At 37.5% G+C, this 11,509-nt stretch overlaps 1 pseudogene; it reads left to right on the forward strand.

The window, feature by feature from the left end:
• Window positions 1-353: 353 nt before the first annotated feature.
• LOC107017982 lies at window positions 354-10,786 on the forward strand (annotated as a pseudogene).
• The last annotated feature ends 723 nt before the right edge of the window (window positions 10,787-11,509 follow it).

The following is an 11,509-nucleotide window of genomic DNA, read 5'->3' on the forward strand; positions in this document are numbered from 1 at the left end:
TGAACCCTCCTAGTTTCATTGGATGAAGCCCTACTGAGGATTCAGAGAACTTTGTGGAGGATCTAAAAAAGGTATTTGAGGTAATGCCTGTGGTAGATATTGAGAGGGTTGAATTTGCTGCATATCAACTAAAGGGTCTGGGTAGAACCTGGTTTGATCAATGGAAGGATTGTAGAGCTAAGGATGCACCACGTCCAAGTTGGTCTTGCTTCGAAGAAGCCTTCTTTGGGAGGTTCTTTCCTCGCGAACTTAAGGAAGCCAAAGTGAGGGAGTTCCTTATTCTGAAGCAGGACTCCATGAGTATACATGAGTATGGGATGAAGTTCACCCAGCTATCTCGCTATGCTCTGGAGATGGTAAAAAACATGAGAAGCAGCATGAGTCTGTTTGTTAAAGGGTTGGGTCGCGCTTCAAGTAAGGAATGTAGGGCTTCCATGTTGATAGGTGACATGAACATATCCAGGTTGATGGTATAAATATTCAACAAGTTGAAGAAGAGAAGGTCAAGGATAGAGAAAAGTACCGAAACAAGAAGGCCAAGACTTGAAACGAGTCTGGCCACAGAAAGGTGGTTCAAGCCGACCACAATTCCAGAAACCAAAGGGGCATGCACCATCATCTGCTAGTGCACCTACACCCGGAAACCGAAGTGAGTATAGTGGCAAAAATTCGCATCACTTCAAGGGTAGGCCTGCTCAGTCACAAGGTAGTGTGGCACATGGAGGTACTAAGCCTCCTGCTAGTGCCAAGTGTGGTAAGAATCACTCTGGCATCTGTCGTGAAGGATTCAAAAGTTGTTTCAAGTGTGGTCAAGAGGGTCAGTTCATGAGAGAGTGCCCCAAGGACAGGCTAGGCGGTGGAAATCTGGGCAATAGATCTCAATCTTCATCAATTGCTCCACCAAACATGACTTCACCTAGGGGAGGTACTTGTGGTAGAGGCGGAGGAACAAACTGCTTGTGTGCTCTTAATAATTGCCATGAACAAGAGAATTTGCCAGATGTTGTCACTGGTATGATTCGAGTCTTTGACTTTACTCTTATGTATTATTATACCTAGTATCTAGTTTATGTTTTGTAAGTCCTTATGTTGCTAAGAATTTTGGGATTTCTCCTAAGCAACTTAAGGAACCATTAAGTGTATACACACCTGTTGGTGAATTCATTCTAGCAGAAAGAGTCTATCGTGATTTTCATGTTTTCGTAAGTCACAAGAGTACCATGACTGATTTAATAGTGTTAGACCTGGTAGATTTTGATGTCATTATAGGTATGCATTGGATCCATGCCTGTTATGCATCAATAGATTGCAAAACTCGAGTTGTCACGTTTGAGATTCATAATGAGCCAGTCAAAGAGTGGGCTAGTAGTTCAGCAGTGCCTATGGGTCGCTCATTTCGTACCTTAAGTCTAGGAAGTTTGTTTTCAAGGGGTGTACCTATAACTTAGTCAGAGTTAATAACTCAAGTGTTGAGGTACCTTCCGTTCAGTCAGTTCCTATGAGTTTCTAAAAGTCTTTCCTGATGACTTACCTAGAGTCCCTCCCGAAAGAGATATAGACTTCGACATAGACATCATATCAGATACTCGTCTTATATATATTCCGCCATACAAAATGGAACTAGCAGAGTTAAAAGAGGTAAATGAGTAGTTGAAAGATCTTTTCGATAAATGCTTTATTCCACCGAGTATATCACCTTGGGGCGCTCCGGTCTTGTTTATTAGGAAGAACGATGTGTCCCTTAGGATGTGTATAGATTACCGTCAGCTGAATAAGGTGACTATAAAGAATAAATATCCTCTTCCACGGATAGATGACCTTTTTGATAAACTTCAGGGTGTTTCTTGCTTTTCAAAGATTGACCTCAGATCCGTCTATCATTAGTTGAGACTAAGGGAATGTGATATTCCCAAGAGAGCTTTTAGAAAAATGTATGGGCATTATGAATTTTTGGTTATGTCCTGTGGTTTGACAAATGTACCAACAATGTTCATGGATCTTATGAACAGAATATTCAAGACTTATTTAGATTTGTTTGTCATCGTCTTCATCAATGACTTACTAATTTATTCAAGAAATAAAGAAGATCATGCCAGTCACCTAAGGGTTGTTCTTTAGATGTTGAGAGATAATGAATCATTTACCAAGTTCTCCAAATGTGAGTTTTTGCTTAAGTCTGTGGCATTCTTAGGCCACACTGTTTCTGGTAAAGGTATTAGAGTTTACACTAAGAATATTGAGGTAGTTCAGAATTGGCCTAGATTCACATCTCCAACAGATATAAGGAATTTCTTGGGTTTGGCTTGTTATAATAGAAGATTTGTTGAAGGATTATCATCTATCTCCTTCCTTTAACCAAGTTAACATAGAAGGCATTTAAGTTTCAATGGTCTAAAGCTTATGAGAAAAGCTTTCAGGAGTTGAAAAGGAGATTGACTACCGCTCTTGTTTTGACCTTACTAGAGGGTACTCAAGGAATAGTGGTGTATTATTACGCATCAAGAGTTGTCTTGGACTGTGTATTAATGCAGAATGACAAGGTTATAGGTTAAGCTTTGAAACAGTTGAAATTTCATGAAAATCATTATCCAACTCAAGACTTAGAATTAGCTGTAGTAGTGTTTGAATTGAAGATATGTCATCATTATTTATATGGTGTTCATGTGGATATATTCACTGATCACAAGAGTCTTCAATATGTGTTCACTCAGAAAAAGCTCAACCTCAGATAAAGAAGGTGGTTGGAATTACTCAAGCATTATGACATGAGTATTTTATACCACCCAGATAAGGCTAATGTGGTTGCTGATGACTTAAGCAGGTTGTCCATTGGAAGTACATCCCATGTCGAAGAAGAAAAGAAGGAGGTAGCAAAAGATGTGCAAAGACTTGCATGTTTGGGAGTATGGCTTATGTATTCCACAGAAAGAAGGCATAGTGGTGACAAATAAGGCTAAAACATCATTAGTGTCAGAGGTTAAAGAGAAGAAAGATCAAGACCCTATTTTGCTTGATTTGAAGGCAAGTGTTTATAACCAAAGAGTATTGGCCTTTGAACAAGGGGGAGATGGTGTGGTGAAGTATCAAGGTAAATATGTGTACCTAAGGTGTATGGACTCCAAGAGAGGATTTTGAAAGAGGCTCATAGCTATAGATATTCCGTTCATACGGTTTCCACCAAAAGGTACCATGATTTGAGAGAGGTATATTGGTGGGAAGGCAAGAAAAAAGATATTTGTGTTTGTTTCTAAGATTCAAATTTTCATCATGTGAAAGTGGAACACCAAAGACCTAGAGGTTTAACTCAGAATATAGGCTTCCGGGAATTGAAGTGGGAGATTATTAATATGGACTTCATCAAAGTATTTCCAAGATCGCGAAGGTAACATGATTCCGCTTGGGTGATTGTCGACATAATGACAAAGACAGCCCATTTCATGCCGATCAAGACTACCTATTCAACTGAGGATTATGCAAAGTTGTACCTTCACGAAGTGGTAAGACTTCATGGATTTCTGATCTCCATTATTTCAGATAGAGGTGCTCAATTTACAGCACAATTCTTGAAATCTTTCCAGAAAGGTTTGGGTTCCAAGGAGAATTTGAGCACTGCTTTTTATCCTTAGGTAGATCGACAAGTAGAGCGTACTATTCAGACCATAGAAGATATGTTGGGAACTTGTCTGATCGAGTTCAAGTGAAATTGGGATGATCACATACCTCTCATTGAGTTCACTCTCAATAATAGTTATCATTCGAGCATCCAAATGGCTCCATATGAAGCTCTTTGGGGTAGAAGATGCAGATCTCCAATTGGGTGGTTCAGAGTTGGCGAAGCAGGGTTGATAGGACCAGATCTAGTTCACCAAGCTATGGCAAAAGTGAAAGTGATTGAAGAAAGCTTGAAGACAACACAAGGTCGGCAGAAGTCCTACATAGATGTTAGAAGAAGGTCATTAGAGTTTGTGGTAGATGATTGGTGTATCTTAAGGTTTCACCTATGAAGGGCGTTATAACGTTTGTAAAAAGGGAAAACTTAGTCCCTGATATATTGGACCTTATAGGATCTCCAAAAAGTGGAAAATGTTGCTTATGAGTTGGAGCTACCAAAAATTTAGCAGCGGTCCATCCGATATTCCATATTTCTATATTGAAGAAGTGTTTGGGTGATCCTTCATTGATAGCACCAATAGAGAATTTCCGGTCCAGATTTTGGAGCGGGGAGTTCGCAAGTTGAGGACAAAAGAAGTTTCTTTAGTCAAGGCCCTTTGGAGGAACCAGTTTGTTAAAGAAGATACTTGGGAAGCAATGGAGGATATGAAGAAGACATATCCACATATCTTTTAATATGGAGATAATGCAAATCAAGGTACTAAACTCTCTTCTTAGCCCTTTATAAGATTATGTATAAGCATGTCATTAATTACTTTGTGGTTGACTGCTGAAATGATATTACTATCCTTAGCTTAGACAACGAATTCTCATTCGATGACGAATGTTACCAAGGGGGGAGATATTGGAACATTTTGAGTTCTAGACAAACTAAGGTTAAGCTTAGAAAAAAAAGGAATCATATTTGGAAATAAGTAAGGAAATCTGGAAAATTTCCAGATTTCAAAAGTGAGTTTTAGTCATTTTCAAACGGTCATTATTTCCAGCTAAAAAGGAGTTTTGGAGATTTCTTTATATGGATGGAAATCTTGTCGGAAGATATTTCCAACTACGCCAAGTTTGCAAATATATGAGGTGATATGAGGGAAATATGACTTTAGGAAGTTGGGTTGTTGAGCAGGGAAAGGTCCAAATCTGGATTTGTTAAGGGTGTTTTGGTCTTGCCCTATGTTAATTATTAAATTTGTTATTGGGGTAATATGTTGGGGTTTAAACTGATCCCATTCAGTGTAAAAAATTGGAATATAATCTAGGGCTTTGAAAGAAAGGAGAAAAGAGGAGAAGGGAGAGGAAGACGCAAGAACGTCAAGAATTCGTTCATGGAATTCATTAGGGGTGATTCTTATCAAGGTATGTAATATCATTAGGTGTTGGGACCTTTCATACACCCTCCAATTTGATTCATTAATGAAATTTTAGTTAGTTGAAAGGAAATCTTAAAGTTCTTGAGGAAAAGTTTGATGTTCTTGTTTGTCGAATTATTTTTAATCTCTATTAGTTTTAATCCATGTTTTCGGACTTTTGTTGGGTCTAAACTATTGGGTAATAAGTTATTTAGGGATCCTAAGTGTTTGGTGTAGTATCCATGGGATTTTGGGAAGGTTTAGAGATGAAAAATGAAGAAGAAGGACGAAAAAACCCGTTAGAGAGATGTTAGGGCACCGCGCCTCCAAAGTGCCTCAGGACAGAGTCTTTTCATCAGGCTCTGGCATGCCACGCCTCTCTGAGCGCCTGAGACAGCCTCTTTCCATCAGGCTATGGCTCTACACGCCTCTTAAAGCGCCAAGACCCCCTGGAGACCCCGTTCTTTCCCTATCTCTTCGTACTAGTTCCTAGGTGATGTACCCTTCATTCTTAGTTGATTCCAAAACTCTAGAATAAATCTAAGCGTCATGAAATCATCAATAAACATCACATCATGATCCTTGAATCCATAATCCGATTGAAGAAAAGTTAACATCAAAGTCAAGGAAGTTAAGAGTCAAATCTAGGAGTTAGGAAGCAAGTCAAAGTAAATTATCAAGTTTTCTAAAGTCATTCATCAACATTTTACTTTGTTGTAAAGACTTAAAGTTCAAGTCAAGAAAGAGTAATGAGTTGAGTGCATTTCTCAAAAGCTATAAGGTAACTGAGTAGGTTTCAAGTAAGCACATAGTATCAAGTAGAGTTCACTTCTCAAGAGCTATAAGGGAACTAAGTAGTTTTTAATGAATTTAAACAATATGCTTTCAAACTTTTGAGAAGGAAGGGAAGCTAGACATCCACAGAGCCTATGACTAGTTATAAAGAAGAAAGAGGAAACTATGATTTCTAAGAGAGCTTTCTAAAAGCTACATTTTGAGCACTAACCTCAAACAACAAAATTAGTATGTTTTTAAACATAAGAGCTAGTATATTTTTGGAAGTAGTATTGAGCACCGTTATGGGGGAGAGTTCAGATAACTCACAGCCCCCATAAAACATGTTAGCCACCATGGGTAGAAAAGGTTCATAGCTTTTAGATGATTTCTTTTCACAGTTTACTAGTGGATCCATAAGGCATTTCAAGTCTTATACCTTTGGTTGGGTATAAGATGCGCTGGCAGCGTGCGGTAGACCGTTGTATCATTATTGTAGCTCTTAAGTGATGGTTGTCGTTTAGAGAATCTCCCTCAGATAAATTGTATTTTTATACACAACAATATTGTATTTTCTTAATACATCAGTATTGTATTTTATATACTTCTCAGACATTATTGTCTACTTGTATATATATTGAATAAGAGTTAGTAGATCATGAGTTGAACAGAGCCAAGGTAAGTATTCATTGTTACTCCCTTTCAAGCCTAAGTTTTGTATAGATTTCCACCTTGCATACTCGTACATTCAATTTACTGATGCCAGTAGGCTTGTATCATTTTATGATGTAGACGCAGGTAACCAAGATCAGAACGCGGCGTTTCGTTGATCTAGATCGAGCTCTAAGAGTCAGTGGTGAGACTCCTTGCATTCCGGAGGAAATCCATATCTTTTACATTAGTAGTTTAGTCTTAGGATGTTGTGGGGTCTGTCCCAACATCCCTCTTCGTTCAGTTTAGAGGCTTCGTAGACACTAGTATTTCAGTTTAGAGTTTATTGTTGCTTGTTGAGACTTGAGAGCCGTCATGGCAAGATATTATATGAAGTACTTTCCTTTAATCATGTCTTATTTCTTGCTTAAGATGAGTTTAGTCTTCCGCTGACTTTAGTAAACTAGGCCAAGGGTTCACTTGAGGGCCAACGATGGTCTTCGAGTGCCAGTCCCGCCCAGGGTATAGGCTCGAGGCGTGACAGTGAATGAATTAACTTTAAATATATTTCCAACTTTTAATTGTAAAAAAGTTCATGTAGGGGTATATGTGATCCTTTTAGCAACATTCAAGGTATATTATTATCTTTTAGATACATAAATTATTTTTTGACGTCTTTGATTATCATTATTTAAATTTCTTATTCTTATTTTTTTTTCTATCATTCCTTCGTGTAAAGAGAAAAAAACTAAGACTAACTTTTTGTGGTTAAATTATAATTAAATACCTTTTTTTACTATATTGTTATTTAGTTTTTGTATTCGAAAAAATAATTGGGTTGTATATTATAAAGTGTACAAGAATATTAGTGAAACATGAATTAATTTGACCATAATAATAATAAATTTAAGGGGAAAAGTACAAATATACCCTTAACTATCATAAATGGTATACAGATACCCTCCTTCATACTTTTGAGACATTGGTGCCCTTTAAGCTATCACCGCTAGACATCTGAAAATTCAACTAAGCACTTACACATCGCCCACTAAATCAACTAGCTCTTAGATGACTTAGAATTTGCCTAAGTAACAAATAATGTTGTCCATTAAATCAGTTAGACTCAATTGGTTTAGAATTTTACAACGAACACAAGATCTGGATCCTTTGTAGATTAGGAACAAATTTACAATGAAAGTATAGAAGATATAATCCTAAAACAACTAGACAACTTCAGCTCTTATCATGTCCTTATTGTTCTTTATGATGATTTTTGACCTTTTGTTATCCTTTGCAAGAGTTCTTGAGAATTTTCAAGTTTTTAATACTTATAAAATGATAAACACAAAAATTAAACTCAACAAAGATGCTTCATCACTCTATCAGATCCTTTTGTTGATTATGAGTTTTTTTCTACCTTGAATATGACTTTTTCATTTTAATCTTTTGTATTTTTAACATCATTTAACATGAATTAACTAAAGTTAAACTAAGAAAAATAAGAATAAACAAATTTGGAAAGAAAATGGGAAATATGGAAAATTTCCAGATTTCAAAAGTGAGTCTTGGTCAATTCGAAACGGTCATAACTTCCAGCTCATGAGGAGTTTGCGTTAATTCATTATAAGGAAGGGAATATCGTCGGAAGATATTTTTAACGAAGACAAGTTTGCGAATATCCAAGGTCGTATGAGGGAGATATGACTTTCGGAAGTTGGGCTATTGAGCAGGGAAAAGTTCCAAATCAAGATTTTTTAAAGGTGTTTTGGTCTTTTCATAAATTAATTATTAATTTCGTTTTTGTTTTTTAAGTTGGGATCTAAACTGATCGCAATCATTTTTCCATTTAGAAAATAGGCTAGGGATTTGAAAGAAATAATAAAATAAAATAGGAGAAGGAAGAAGAAGACAAGAATGTCAAGATTTCAATTTGTAGATTTAATCAGGGGTAATCCCTACCAAGGTATGTGAGATCATTTGGTGTGGGTTCTTTAACCCACCCTCTAACTTGATTATTCACGTTAATTTAGAGTTAAGTGGAGGCAAACCTTGAAATTCTTGATGAAAAGTTTGAAGTTCTTGTTGGTTGAATTGTTGTTGATCTCTCTTAGTTTTAATCCATGTTTCCGTACTGTTTCATGTCTAAACTATTGGGTGATGAGTTATTTACGGATCCTAAGTGTTTGGGGTGGGATCTATGGGAGTTTGGGAAGGTTTATAATTGAAAAACAAAGAAGAAAGTCGGAAAACCCGTCTGTAGGGCATTGGGGCGCCACGTTTCAAAAACCGCTCGAGACAGAGTCAGTCCGTCAGGCTCTGGCGCGCCGCGCCAACCAGAGAGCCTAAGGACAGCGTCTTCCCATCAGTCTCTAGCGCTTCGCTCCTGTCAGAGCGCCCCGACCCCTTGGAGACCTCGTTCTTTCCCTATCTTTTCATATTAGTTCCTAAGTGATGTACCCTTCACTCATAGATATATCCAACACTCTAGAGTACATCTTAACATCATGAATCATCTATAAACATGAGCTCATTATCCTTGAATCCATAATCCAATTCAAGGGAAGCTAACTTCAAAGTCAAATAAGTTAAGAGTCAAAGTTTAAAAGTTAAGAAGTAAGTCAAAAATTAGTTATTAAAGTTTTTAAAGAGTCTTAAATAATTATTTTTACATTGTTTTAAGGATCAAGTTACAAGTTGAGTAAAGACCAAGAGTTGAGTTCATTTCTCAAAAGCTATAAGGGAACTAAGTATTCCGTAAGGCTTAAGTTTCAAGTTAAGTAAAGAGCAAGAATCGAGTTCATTTCTCGAAAGCTCTAAGGGAACTAAGTATTCCCTAAACGTTTACAAATGTTTCACATCGAGTAAAAAGGGAACTAAGAGTTCCAAAAGAGTTTTATACTAAAAGGGAATATTGATCCCAAAAAGAGCTTTTAAAGCTAAAGGGTTCAACAAATTATCTCAAACCAAAGAAAAGAAAGTTTTATTAAAAGTATGAGCTAAAGTAAGTTTTGGGAGTAGTATTGAGCAACGATATGGGGATGAGAGTTCATATAAACTCAAGTCCCCATGTAAACCATGTAGCCATTATGGGATTTAACGGATAATACTTTTTTAGATGATCACTTAAGTTTATCTTGTGGTTCCACTAAGAAAAATAAGGTTCTATACCGCTGGCAAGGTATAGGACATTTTTCGAAGCGTGGGAAAGATGATGTATCACCATTTAGGCTCATAGTGGTGGTTGTCGGTTGGAGAATCTCCAACCAAAGTTATATTACTTTCGTATATAAGTAGAGTTGAGTTTATTATTGTTTTATCTTTAATGAACTAAGAGTTTACACTGTTTTATAAGTTTTTTATATATATACTGTATATGTTCTTATTGCTTTATGTTGAGTTATTATCTTATAAGTTGAGCAGAGCCAAGTTAAGTTTATCCTCACTCCACATCAAGCTTAGCCTTGTTCTAAGCATTCAAACTCGCATACTCGTACATTCAATGTACCGATACTAGTTGACCTGCATCATTTTATGATGTAGACGCTGGTATGTAGGAACATCACGCAATGCTTCGTTGATCCAGACCGAGCTCCAGAGTCAGTGGTGAGCCTCCTTGCATTATGGGGAAGATTGTTTTCATTGCTTTACTAGTTTATCTTTTAGGATATTGTGGGGTATGTCCCAACATCGCTCTTAAGCTAGTTTAGAGGATTCGTAGACAGAAGTATTTTAGTTTAAATTATTTTCCTTGTTGGGACTTAAGTGCCTTTTTGTTCAGAGTTTATGAAGTATTTGTTTCGAACATGTTTTATTTCTTTAGTAAGTTGAATTTTGTCTTCCGTTGAGTTAAGTGAACAAGGCTAAGGGTTTTCTCGAGCACTAGCATAGTCTTCAAGTGCCGATTTCGCCAAGTGTTTAGGCTCAGGGCATGACAAACTTTGTATCAAAGCATAGAGTTGAAGAGTCCCAGGGAGCCTATGAAGCCGTGTCTGTACAGTCGTAGTCATCGCTATGAAGTACGCCACATCTATGATAAAGAGGCTAGGATATTTAGGAATGTTTCACTTATTTCATTTTATTTCGTGCGAAGATTTTATCTCTAAAAGTCTATCTCTCTAATTCGTGCTTACACATATTTTCAGATCATCATGCCTCTAAGAAGAGTAGTCAGAGGTCATCCGCAAAGAAATGTTAAGGAACATGAGGTCACTAATGCACAAGAGGTGCAACCCCAAGGAGAGGTTGTTAATGATGAATTTCGAGAAGCTATTCGGATGTTGACTAAGGTTGTGACTAACCAGGTCGGGAAACAGAGAGGATCTCGACATGAAGAGGCTGATACTTGAAGAGTTCGTGAGTTCCTTAGGATAAATCCTCCTAGTTTCACCGGATCAAGCACTACTGAAGATCCGAAAAACTTTGTGGAAGAGTTGAAGAATGTATTTGAAGTGATGCATGTGGTCGATGTGGAGAGGGTTGAATTGGTTGCATATCAACCAAAGGGTGTGTCAAGAACTTGTTTTGATCATTGGAAAGATGGTAGAGCCGAGGATGCACCACATCAAGGTTGGGATTGCTTCAAAGCAGCCTTCTTGGGGAGGTTCTTTCCTCGCTAACTGAAGGAAGCCAAGGTGAATAGTTACTTACTTGAAACAGGACTCCATGAGTGTACATGAGTTAGGAATGCAGTTCACCCAGCTATCTCACTATACTCCAGAGATGGCGAAAGACCTGAGGAACGGAATGAGTATATTTGTTGCAGGGTTGGGTCGTGCTTCATGTAAGAAAGGTAGGGCTGCTTGTTGATAGGAGACATGAACATTTCAAGGATGATGGTGTATGTTCAACAAGTTGAAGAAGAGAAGGTAAAGGATAGAGAAGAGTACCGAAACAAAAAGGCAAAGACTGTGAATGTATTTAGCCAATAGAAAGGTGGTTCAAGTCGACCACAATTCCATATATCAAAGGGGTATGCACCATCATCTGCTAGTGAACCTGCCCCGAGAAACATAGGTGATTATAGTGTCCATATCTCGCAAAACTGCAAGCCTAGACCGGCCTAATCTCAA

Source organism: Solanum pennellii, chromosome 1 (genome assembly GCF_001406875.1).
Source record: "Solanum pennellii chromosome 1, SPENNV200".
Classification (NCBI taxonomy): domain Eukaryota; kingdom Viridiplantae; phylum Streptophyta; class Magnoliopsida; order Solanales; family Solanaceae; genus Solanum; species Solanum pennellii.